This window comes from Actinia tenebrosa, unplaced genomic scaffold, assembly GCF_029948245.1.
Source record: "Actinia tenebrosa isolate PJP-AT-01 unplaced genomic scaffold, QUT_ActTen_1.0 PGA_scaffold2__45_contigs__length_23673736, whole genome shotgun sequence".
NCBI classification, from domain to species: Eukaryota; Metazoa; Cnidaria; class Anthozoa; order Actiniaria; family Actiniidae; genus Actinia; species Actinia tenebrosa.
The window spans coordinates 9,786,429-9,797,796 of NW_028292579.1; positions in this window are offsets into that span (position 1 = coordinate 9,786,429).

Here is an 11,368-nt window from a genome sequence, read left to right on the forward strand (position 1 = left end):
AAAGATTGCATTATTGTTGAAGATTTAAATCTAATAAAAAAATGATTATGTCGATAAGACGGGATTCGAATCCAACAACAACAACGAAAAATAAAAACCAAAAAACAACAACAACAACAACAACAACAACAAAAAACAAAAAAAAAAAAACGATTCCACTTTGCCATACCCCCGAGACATCCGCAGAGCTGAGGCGTCGTATGGACTTCGGACCTGACGGCGATTAAATCCTTCTGCCCTTGGGTGTACGAATTACGCAAGAAAATGTTCTAGCCGAAGCATCAGGGGAGAGACCAGCCGGCCCCCAGACCATATCGGCTGATCCCTTGCATCTCTGCCACGCACGGAATCGGTTGAAAGCAGCAGCAGTAAGGGGGACACGCGAATCGCCGGCACACCCCCAAAAATGACACGGGTATAACCCGCAGTTACGAGGCCCTACAGGGGGTCTTGCGCGATCCGTCGGCAGCCACGCGACAAGTCCCTTACTGCTGCTGTGTTGGGAATCGCAAACGGAGGTTAAGATATCCTTTACATATAGATGGACACCATCACGAGCATTCGTAACAAAACTGTGCGCCGACTGCGAACTCAGGTGTTGGATCGCCTGAATGCGGACTTTGCCTTCACAACATTTATGGAGGGAGATACAGACGAGACGATGACAGAAGAAAGAGCAGAAAGAATAATTAACTTAATGCCCGAAGGTAACTACCGGTTGGAGCTAACGTTCATAAAGTATTTAGACGGCGAGTGGATGATAGAAAAGGGACGCAATCCTATCAGGGCGTCTGGTAAGAAGGACCTGTTTGTCTTAAACGAAAACACACGCCCGGGAGCATTGGTAGGAATAGACATGCTGTTCTACGAGGTTGCTTACCCGGTTACCGTAGTCATTTACGGTGCGTACGAGATAAAGACGCCAGACGTTAAGAAGTTGAAACCGATGCGACATCCCGGTAACTGCGTAGGGAAGTTAGTTAGAGAGTTCTTTGAAGACTCCTCTCGGGGCGGTAAACTGACTTTAAAGAGAAGAAGAGAAGCCATCAGGAAATGGGAAAAAGATACTAATAGGACCGGAGGGTCGATAGACAACATCAAGAAGTTAGAAACGGCGCTTGAGAGGCGCATACACGTGAAAGACATCACCGACGGCTTCATCTACTCCGGAACACACAAATATGGGGGCCGCGGTGCGCCTATAGTCATCTACCAGCATAACGCACATGCATGGCGCGAACTTCGGTTCCCAAAGAAGAAGGAGACGCGCGTTTACAAGGAGTCACCATTGACAGAATTAGTTCATGAGAATTCCATATGGTTAATGGACGCGGAGGGAAGTCAATTTATGACCCAAGATGGTACTTTGTATCGTCCTGAAGTGGAACAGCTGCGCATTCAAAGCGCCTGTGAGACCTTAGGAGAAGACTTCTCCGACGAAGTGCTTAGCTCCCGCAGTTTGGACTTCTTAGCCGCAAAGAAAAGAAACGGGTGGAAATCCACACCGGAGGAGTTCAAAGATATAGCTAAAGCTTGTGTAGAACACGGTCACGGTGGTCTGTGGAACATGGAGTACGACGAAGACGAATACGTGTCGCTGGATATGAAACATTGTTACCCCGCAAGCTTCAAAGGCCTAGGAGATTGTAAGGAATATTACGACCGTTACGGACATCCAGACTCCCAATTCTTCCGCGTTTCGTTAGACGGTCACTACGACGCCCCAGCAACTGGATTCGTACGATTAACGTCTTGGAAGTTGGCTAAAGACTTACATCCAATAATCTATGCGTGGTATGGGAAGCACCTGCAGGAGAAAGAATGGATACCGGTGCCCCTATTGAAGTTCTTTGAAGAGCGCAAACTTTTAAAATACACAGCGCATGAAGCCATACTTTGTCACAGCGCCTTCACGCAATGGTTACCGGAGCATAACCCCACAGCGCGCGTGGTCATAGGTAAATTCACACAGGGCGCTAAGGAGGGCGAGAAACACATGCAGCGACGCCTGATAACAGACGAAGGAGAGTTAAGCTTCCTTATTAAGCGCGCCCACGAACAAGGAACAATGGTGTCTGTGGAGAAATGGGACTACTTCATAGAAGGTCAGAAAGAACAGAAATGGAATGCACTTTGTTACTACCAAGACCACAGGCCGCAATATTACCACCTGCGTGCGAGTATGTTAGCATATGCGCATATTAACCTACTTGCGATGCTCCTACGGTTTGACAAAGAGGACGTTCCGCGCGTAGCCACGGATTCCTTGTACGTAAAGCCTGAAGTGTTAGAGAAGATGAAAGAATTCTACACCGAAGATGAGTTGGCGGAAAGTGGTCAATGGCGCGTTAAAGATGAGGAGATAAAAGCATGGAGAGAACGTGTAGAATATCACGGAGAACATCTTTGCGGTAGCGTGGAACCAACCGGGGAGCCTCTACCGTCGGTTGCCGACCCCATTTCCTACCAACGCTTCTCTTACCTCTACGGTACGGGAGGCAGCGGTAAGACGACGCGTGTGTTAGAACTCTTTCCTAAGATAAAGGTGCTAACGCCAACGCACCGTTTGGAAAGAGAACTCTGCGGTATGGGCTACGACGCGCAGACCTACCACAGCTTCTTTCGTTGGAATGGCCAAAAGTGGGTACCTGAAGCCATCCGCGACATACCACCAGTAATACTTTGGGATGAAATTTGCACCGTGCCTTTAGAAATCCTCAAAGAATTCGTAGAATTCCTCCGTGGAAAGTGTCAAGTAATATTCGCCGGAGATCCCTGCCAGCCTCCTCCAATAGCCGGAGAGATGCCCCACGAATGGCTGAAAGATTTCGTAGACCATGCGGAGGAAATTAACGCCGACTACCGCAGTAAGGATCAAGTAAGAAACCTGAAAGAGGAATTGAGGGGCCTTAGTGACGCCGAGCAATGCAAGACACTGCGCAAACGCGTACGAGCGAAGTCCTACGAGGACTTCCTTTACGAGTGGCATCCAAAGGATCTGGTGCTGAGCAGCAAACGCGCAGCACAGTCTCGCATACAAAAGGATTTGCTAAATATACACCGAGAGCGCTTCCCTACGCATCCCGTACCTGTTTGCTACAAACCCCACGACACCCGCATGCAAAAAAGAGACGTCTGGGTACCTGGTACCGACATCCAACTGCAGAACGCAGTAACGCATGACAAAGCCTGGGTACCCATAGAAAAGGTGGAAAAAATAACCTCCCATCCAGACTGGCGCTTGGGCTATTGCATGACAGTCCACAGCGCGCAAGGGCTTACCATAAAAGAAACCTTATGGATCATAGACCAGCGGCTGTGTTGGAGCAACCTTATCTACACCGCCGTAAGCCGCGTGGAGTACGCCAAACAGTTAAAAAGAGCCTGGGGGCCGCAACTGCGCTACGATAAGACGCCAGAGGACGTAGCCAAAGAGAACATTGCCAAGAAACTCCTTCGCTACAAGCGGCACGACGAAGAAAAAAATATGACGTTCGACCTATGCGTGGACGACGTCTATAAGAAAGGGGCAAGGTGTGCCAAATGTAACATACCTCTACTATGGAGGTTTGACCCGAATGACGATCAGCAGTTCTCCGTGGATCGCATAAATAATAAGCGCGGCCATTGCAGGGGCAACGTAAGACTGACATGCCTAGAGTGTAATCGGGCGCGTGGTGCTGCGCTACTCTGAGTCTTTGGGGACTATGAGCAGCTCTTCCATGACAAATCCACGACTTGGGCCATCTAGGTAATACAACACGGGTTGCCCTTCCTTGGTGACGGACTTTGAAATCTCATACGTTTCCAAAGACCAGTTAGGATCCGTGGCTCTCTTACTGCCACCTTCGAGTTCCCCCGGCTGATAGAGGTATCTGACCACTATGTCGCGGGGGAGCTTTTTTTCCTTCAGTCCGACCGCCCTTGAACTTCTGACGTAGGACTTGTGTTCCACGTGTTTCTTTTTTATGGCATCCTTGGGTTTCATTCCCGTAGCCCTGGCCGCCTCGTTGTTCAAAGCCGCGATGACCTGGGGGAGCCGCTGTGTCCATTCCCTGTTGCGTTTGGAGGGATCTTCCAGCTCTTTCCAATACTGGTATCCAAAGAGACGCTCGGCCAGGGTCTTATTGAATCTTTCGACGATGCTCTGACCCCTGTGGTACTCAGCTTCGGCTCTTCTAATCTTGGTGTCGTGGTCTTTCAGGGTCTTAGTAACCACGCCCATGAACTCTGTTCCCGCATCCACTTGCAGCAGCTTAGGCCATTTCATAACGCGCTTATAAATCCTACCTAGGGCTTCTGCGACTTCCCCAGAATCCTTGCTGGTTATGGGTTCGGCGTCCTCGTATCTGCTTGCGATATCGACTACGGTCAAAGCGTATCTATAGGTCTTTCTTCGCACCTTGTCGTGCGGCAAGAAAAGCAAATCCGCCTGATGAACTTCATTGGGGGTATTTACGGTAAAGCTGGGCCTGGGGATGTACTTAGGCACGGGAAGATAAACCTGCCAGAGGGTTTGTTTTCTTAACCAGTTCTTAGCCGTTTCATCTGATACCCTGGCCGCGGTCGCGAGTTTCTTAATAGCTGACGCTCCTCTCCAATAGCCTTCAGGTCCATAGTAAATCCTTTTGAGTTTGTCCTCTACGCGGCCCATTATATGAATTCCAGGACGAGATTAATCTTGCGTCCGTTAAAGTCTACCGTCTTTCCGTCCACCTTAATGGTGATGTTTATGCTTTCTACCAAATTAGACAAATCATAGCTCAAAGAAATGGGAATGTATTCTACCAGGTCAAACGGATTACCTTTGGGCAGAAACTTGGACATAAGAGAAGACTTTTCTCCATTGTTGTAACTATTGGCCAAATCGCAATAGACTTCGTAAGAGGATGCGACTTTCCATTTTACGTCAAGTTGACCATTGATCGTGGTACTAGTAAGGCCCAGGAGTTCTACCAATGAACTGTCCTTTAGATTAGCGCTTCCACTATTTTTCTTGAATTTCATTTCATGGGGCAATCCTGTGGTAAGAGTATATCCATGCTTTGCTAGCTCCTTAGCCAGTGTTATAGGGGTGTAATGGGAATCTGGTATTTTTGGTTTGGTGGAAGTCACAACGACAAAGCCATTAATTAAATTATACCAAGAATTGTACAAAGAGCAACTAACCAACCGAACCCTTTCCGCACGGATGGGAGGATTCAGATAAGTAGTAAAGTTATTCTTGTCGCTTTCCAAAAAGACGATCATTATATTAGATACGCCAAGGCCACGCCTCCGGCCAGCCCTGCGACTCCTACGAAGACCAACTCATTGTCTTTTTGTTTCTTAGAAGGCTGATAGTAATTCTTAAACTGAGGCTTTCTTAACCTAAAGTCGGGGTGTGCTTGCGCATAGAGCTTAAAGGCGTAGTCCGTATTTTCGAAGTTCTTATCCGCCTGCATTTTGTCTTGGTAGTTCTTGTCCAACCAATCCCTGTAAGCTTGTCTTTTTTCATTCCAAGCCGCAACGTCTCGCTGATATTTCTCCAGCGCTAAGTCGTGTCTCTTCCTCTCAGCGGCTGCTTCAGTGCCTTTGTCACCTCTAACTAATCTATCCAAATACTGACCACCATAATTAGCTCCAGTGAATGCTAAAGCTGCGACGACTCCGCCTACGACCACGCTAGCCATTATATATTACACCGTAGGCAAATACTTTTCCTTCCGTAGGTAATCCTTTAGCATGATAGCCCCGCCTACGGCAGCGGTCATCTTAGCAAAGTTAGCGAAGCTCTTGCTTGGGTCTTCAGTAAAGCCTTCTTTGAGCACTTTCTTGCCTACCCAACCGATACCCGCAACGATGGAAGTAATAATAGCTGCTTCTTCAACAGTTTTCAACAACGCGGTCGACATTATATTACAAAGCGAGAAGGTTATTCCATTACGGGTATTTTGCTTCTAGGCTCCTGCACGGGTGCGTGATATGTTGCGGCCTCCCACTTTACCTTTGGCTTTGTAGCCCGCCATTGTAAGTAGAGGCTGCCTGCTGCTATAGCAATTCCTATCGCGCCAATGACGTACCCAGGATTGATAAAGGATTCCTCTTCCTCCACCTTTTCTTCTTTTTTGGCTTTGTTCTTCTTGTTCATCTCTGCGAGCTTCTTCCCCGCGGCGACTCTGCCTGGAGATTTAGCCTTAGTAATCTTGGTATCTTCTACGGGTGGTTGTTCTTCGGTGCCACTCATCTTATATCTAAGGACTTGAAGGACTTGACAAGTAACTTGATGACGACTTGACAATGACTTGACTAAGTACTTGAGAATGACTTAAGTAAGTACTTGAGGTGACTTGACTAAGTACTTAAGGACGACTTGACTAAGTACTTGAGGCGACTTGATCAGGTACCTCAGTAAGTGCTGCCTGGAAGACCTTTTCGACTTCTCTGTCCTTCTTGAAGTCCTTCCAAGATGTTCCGAAGGAACCTAGTACCTCCTTCAAGTCGACATGCTGAGCTACGTGAAGTGCCGCAGAGGCGACTGCCATTAACTTACCGCACTTCAAAGACAACCACCCGCAGGTTATCTTAAGTTCTTGGGCGATAACATAGTCCTCGCTTATGTCCTTCCGCAGTTGCTCCACGTCGTCTATGGGCAGCGCAAGTCCAAGCAACTTAGTCGCAAGTCGGATGGCGGAGTCTGCTACGGCGTCCGTGGTCTTACTTGCAAGGGCAGCCTCGTATCTCTTATGGAACTTCTTAACTTCCTCTTCTGACAACTTATTAACCTGTTCATGGGTAAGTTCCTTGCCTATCATTTCTTTGCACTTCCCCGAAGACACAAGGATGTTGAGTTGTTCCTTAAGGTTACTTTCATCTAGCTGCGTGGGGACTTCATCTAAGAGCTGCTCAATATCCATATATGTTAATGGAATACGGAAACCTCAAAGAGAAGATCATCTTGGAATGTTGGTGCGTCTTTAAATGCCGCATGTATTCGTGTAACTGTTCCTTGCTTATCTCACCGCCGTAGTCGCTTAAGATGGTTTCCAGGTCACTCCGGCTCGGAGTATAAAATACGACAAGTGAACCTATGTTTTCCCTAAAAGGCTTAGAGACGCTGGTAAGCTGCTGGGAAAGCAACCAAACGCTGATATTGTCATGCCTACCGCTGAAGGCGAGTTTAACGAGCTCGGAAGTGCGTCTTTTTACGTCGTCCCCGCAGGCAATGTCATCCAGTATGAGGAGTGTCTGTGTATCTTTAGGGAATTGTTTGTGCCAAAACTTCAAATGGCTGGATAACTCATTGGGGTCTAAGATATCTACAAAGAAGTCGTCATCTTTCACTCCTATGCCTTCCCAGGTGCGGTTATTCACGTAGGTGGGGCATAATAGCACTATGTAGTCGAAACGGTATCTAAAGGGTCCTAATAGCTGCTCCACTACGAATTGGGTCTTTCCGCAGCCGGTGGGTCCTACTATCAGAGCATTGCAGGGAATATGGTTCGGATCCATTATATATACGATGGACCCAGTGGAAGCAGTGCAAAGAATTGTCGCCGACGCAAAAGATAAAAGAGACACCATAGAAATGCAAAGGGAGGAGATCGATCGGCTGCGGGAGCGCGTGCAGGAATTGTATGATGAAATGTGCAGCCTGAAGCGCGCGGAGAGGTTTGGTGCGCTTTTGACGATGGCCGGTTGGGCAAAAGAAAGCGTGCAGGACTTTATGCGATATCCGCTGTAGAGCTGTTTAAAAGACACCTTAGAATGTTAAGTATAAGGTTGTTAAATTGTTAAGGATATACACACGTGCTGTTTAAAAGACACTTCAGAATGTTAAGTATAAGGTTGTTAAATTGTTAAAGATGTGTGCGTGTGCTGTTTAAAAGATACCTTAGAATGTTGAGTATAAGGTTGTTATATTGTTAAAGTTGTGTGTATGCTGCTTTAAAAGATACCTCAGAATGTTAAAGATAAGGTTGTTAAATTGTTAAAGTTGTGTGCGTGTGCTGTTTAAAAGACACTTCAGAATGTTAAAGATAAGGTTGTTATATTGTTAAAGATGCTGCTTTAAAAGATACCTAAGAATGTTAAGTATAAGGTTGTTATATTGTTAAAGATGTGCTGTTTTCATTAAGAATGGGATTTACACAAACCTTATTCTGAGACATCTCTTAAAATAGTAGTCTTAACAATATGACAACCTTATCTTTAACATTCTAAGGTATCTTTTTTTTTCTTTTAAACAGCATCTTTAACAATATAACAACCTTATCTTTAACATTCTTAGGTGTCTTTTAAGAAACATATGATACATCCTTAACAATTTAACAACCTTATCTTTAACATTCTTAGGTGTCTTTTAAGAAACATATGATACATCCTTAACAATTTAACAACCTTATACTCAACATTCTTAGGTATCTCTTAAATGACTCATACGCATATCTTTAACAATTTAACAACCTTATACTCAACATTCTGAGGTGTCTTTTAAACGCAGCTGTATGCTCCCGTAGACCTGTTTTAAAAGATACCTCAGAATGTTAACAATAAAGTTAAAAATACGTTATATTGTGGTTAAGGTACACTTAAGTATAAATGAACTGTTCAATGTGTAAAAAGGTGTTCAGCACCAAGCAAAGACTACAATACCACGTTCGTCGTGGCGTTTGCACAAAGAAACCAATTAGTAAAGTTTGTAAGGATTGTGGTAAAGAATTCAGTACCGTTCAAAAGATGCGACAACATCAAGACAAACGCATTTGTGGGCTTTGTAAGGGCTGTAATAAGGAATTCCCTAACACCTCCGAGCACCTGAAAAGGGGCGTCTGTGAACAAAGCAGACAGTGTAGTTTCTGTAATAAGATACTAAGCAGTCGTCAACGTTTACAGACGCATCGGAAAACACATGAAGTCAACTATCGATTTCTCTTTGGGGCGTATGACCTAGAAGGCGTGGATTGCTACCAATGTGCGGATATGATGAGTCGCTGCCCGCATAAAGAGGATTACTTAAGGAATCGCATAGATTACCATAAGAAGATAGTCCGTACTTTCCCCTCTTTTGAACGCGCCGAAGGCGTTCCGTGGACTAAAAGGGAGTATTGGAGGCAGGAGTGCGATCGTTGTGGTTGCATCAGAGAAGAGGAACATATCTTCAACTGCCTCGACAAATAAACGTCCTTAACAATATAACAACCTTATACTCAACATTCTGAGACCCTTTTAGAATGGGGTTTGCGCAAAGAGTCTCAAACCCCATTCTTATTTTTATTTATTATTATTAAGGATATTTAATAATAATAAGAACCTTTTTTAAGGGCACTTGCAGAATTTAATAAATAAAAATAAGGACCCCGCATTCCTAATCACCCTTTCAATATATGGACTGTATTACGTGCGAACCACCTGCCGACTGCATTACGCCCCCAAAACCGCGTAAAAAATACACCTGCCTTCATTGCGGCAGTGCATTTCTCAAAGAATCCTTCGTTGGTCATTGGTGCTCCGCGGATCCTAAAGCGCAGCGGACTTTAGCAGACGCTAGTCTCAAATCTATGAAATATCTTTAAGTGTGTTGCCAAAGTCTCCGAGGTTTTAAAGACCTTACAACACCACCTGCAGGGAATTCGTAGGTGTTCAGCATACGCAGTGATCTCCCTGCAGATTTCGTCGTAGTCGCTGCTTACGAGCACCTTATAGCCGTTTTCTTCATACCTCTGTAAGAGTAGTTGCTGATTCTCAGATAACCTGCCGTTGCCTTTCGGGGTCTTTAGCTCTATACAGAAACCGCGGTAATGGGTGTGCGCGTTTAAAATCATTAAGTCGGGTTGACCGCGTTGATATCCTTTCTGCCAGCACTTTATGCGCTTGCCGTCCGAATCCTGCAGTTCACCTAAACCCGGTGTTATGAGCATTTTGGGGTAAAACCTGCGGATGTAGTCCACTACCTTTTTATGCAGGTCAAACTCATTTTCTATTTTGAATACCAACTTGTTTGGACCGTCAAAGCGCCTTTCTATTTCATATTTACCTGTTTTCCTTAATGCGGGAAGGACTTCCTCCAAAACCCAATCACGAAACTCTACTGCCTTTGGTAGCTTAGAGCTAAATATCAGCTGATACAGACCAGGTTCGGATATAAACACGGAATGCGGGTGAATAGAAGGGGAACGACTTGGGGCCCCTTGCATGTCAGCCCATCTTTTCTGGTATTTCTCAGAAACGTGGTCTTTAATAGCCTTCTTGGTGTTCTCGTAACCCAGCGCTAGCGCCACTTCCTTTGCTTCGAAGTACAAAGTTTCGCCTTGCACTATGCATTGCAGTTTGGTTTCGTTGTTTTCAAAGACTCGTAACATGGTATATTAAAGATATGTTTTGCCTAATATGCGACACTTCTTAGTTGATTCATTTCCACGCTCAGTTGCGCGTCTGAGACGACGAAGACGTAGCAGTTTATCTTGTCAGCGTCCTGCGCATCGGTGTTCTTTGTGCGTTTGATCTCCAATGTTATGCCATCCTGGGTGTTTACTAAACGTAAACCCTGACCATGTAGGTCTTCGTCGTTAATGGTGCGCATGTCAATCCACAGCGCGTACTTATCCTTAAAGAATTCCTCGGGGCTAATTTGGTCGCCAAACTTACGCTTTGCCTCCCTGTAGACGTCTGCGGGCTTTATTCCCTGGGAGTAGACCTTGTTTGGAACCCCGTTGATATTCACGCCGACGTTAGTAATGTTGGGGTTGTGGAACGCTTCGGAGTCGCGCTTGCCGGCTTCGTAGGGTTTGGCAAACACCAGCATTAACCCCGTGAGACTTCTTCGGGGGAGGTTAATGCTTTGGTTGATAACCTCATCCGTCTTATCCAAGAAGCTAAACGTCTTATACATCACTACGTGGTCGTACAGGAATGCCTTTCCGGAGCTGTATTCCATGCCGGCGCTGCGTGCTAAATCTTCGCTGTACACGGTCTCGTACTGTAATTCTAGATTAGTGATAGAATAGGGATCAACAGCCCCGCTAATTGCGGTGTCCATGCCTCCTATGACGTTCGTAGTGTCCGCCAAGGTTACTTCAAACTGTAACTCGGATAGCTGTCTGGGGTAGTACACGCCATGACTCGTAATTACTTCAAAGTCCAGTGGTATGACATACTTGCTACCATAAGCGGTCTTTACCCTTGTTGCGTCTGCTACTGCGGTCGATCCTCTGGAGTCCGTAGGCGCGGGGTTAGTATCGCTGCGAAGCTTACGTAGGATAACACTACCAATTCCCTGCTCTATCTTTTGTGCACGGTCAAAGGCCGTTAGCCACAGATCCTTATACGTGGTGTATAAGTCGTACCTGTTCAAGTCCAAGAGGGATTCCCCAGCAAACTTGATTCTCAT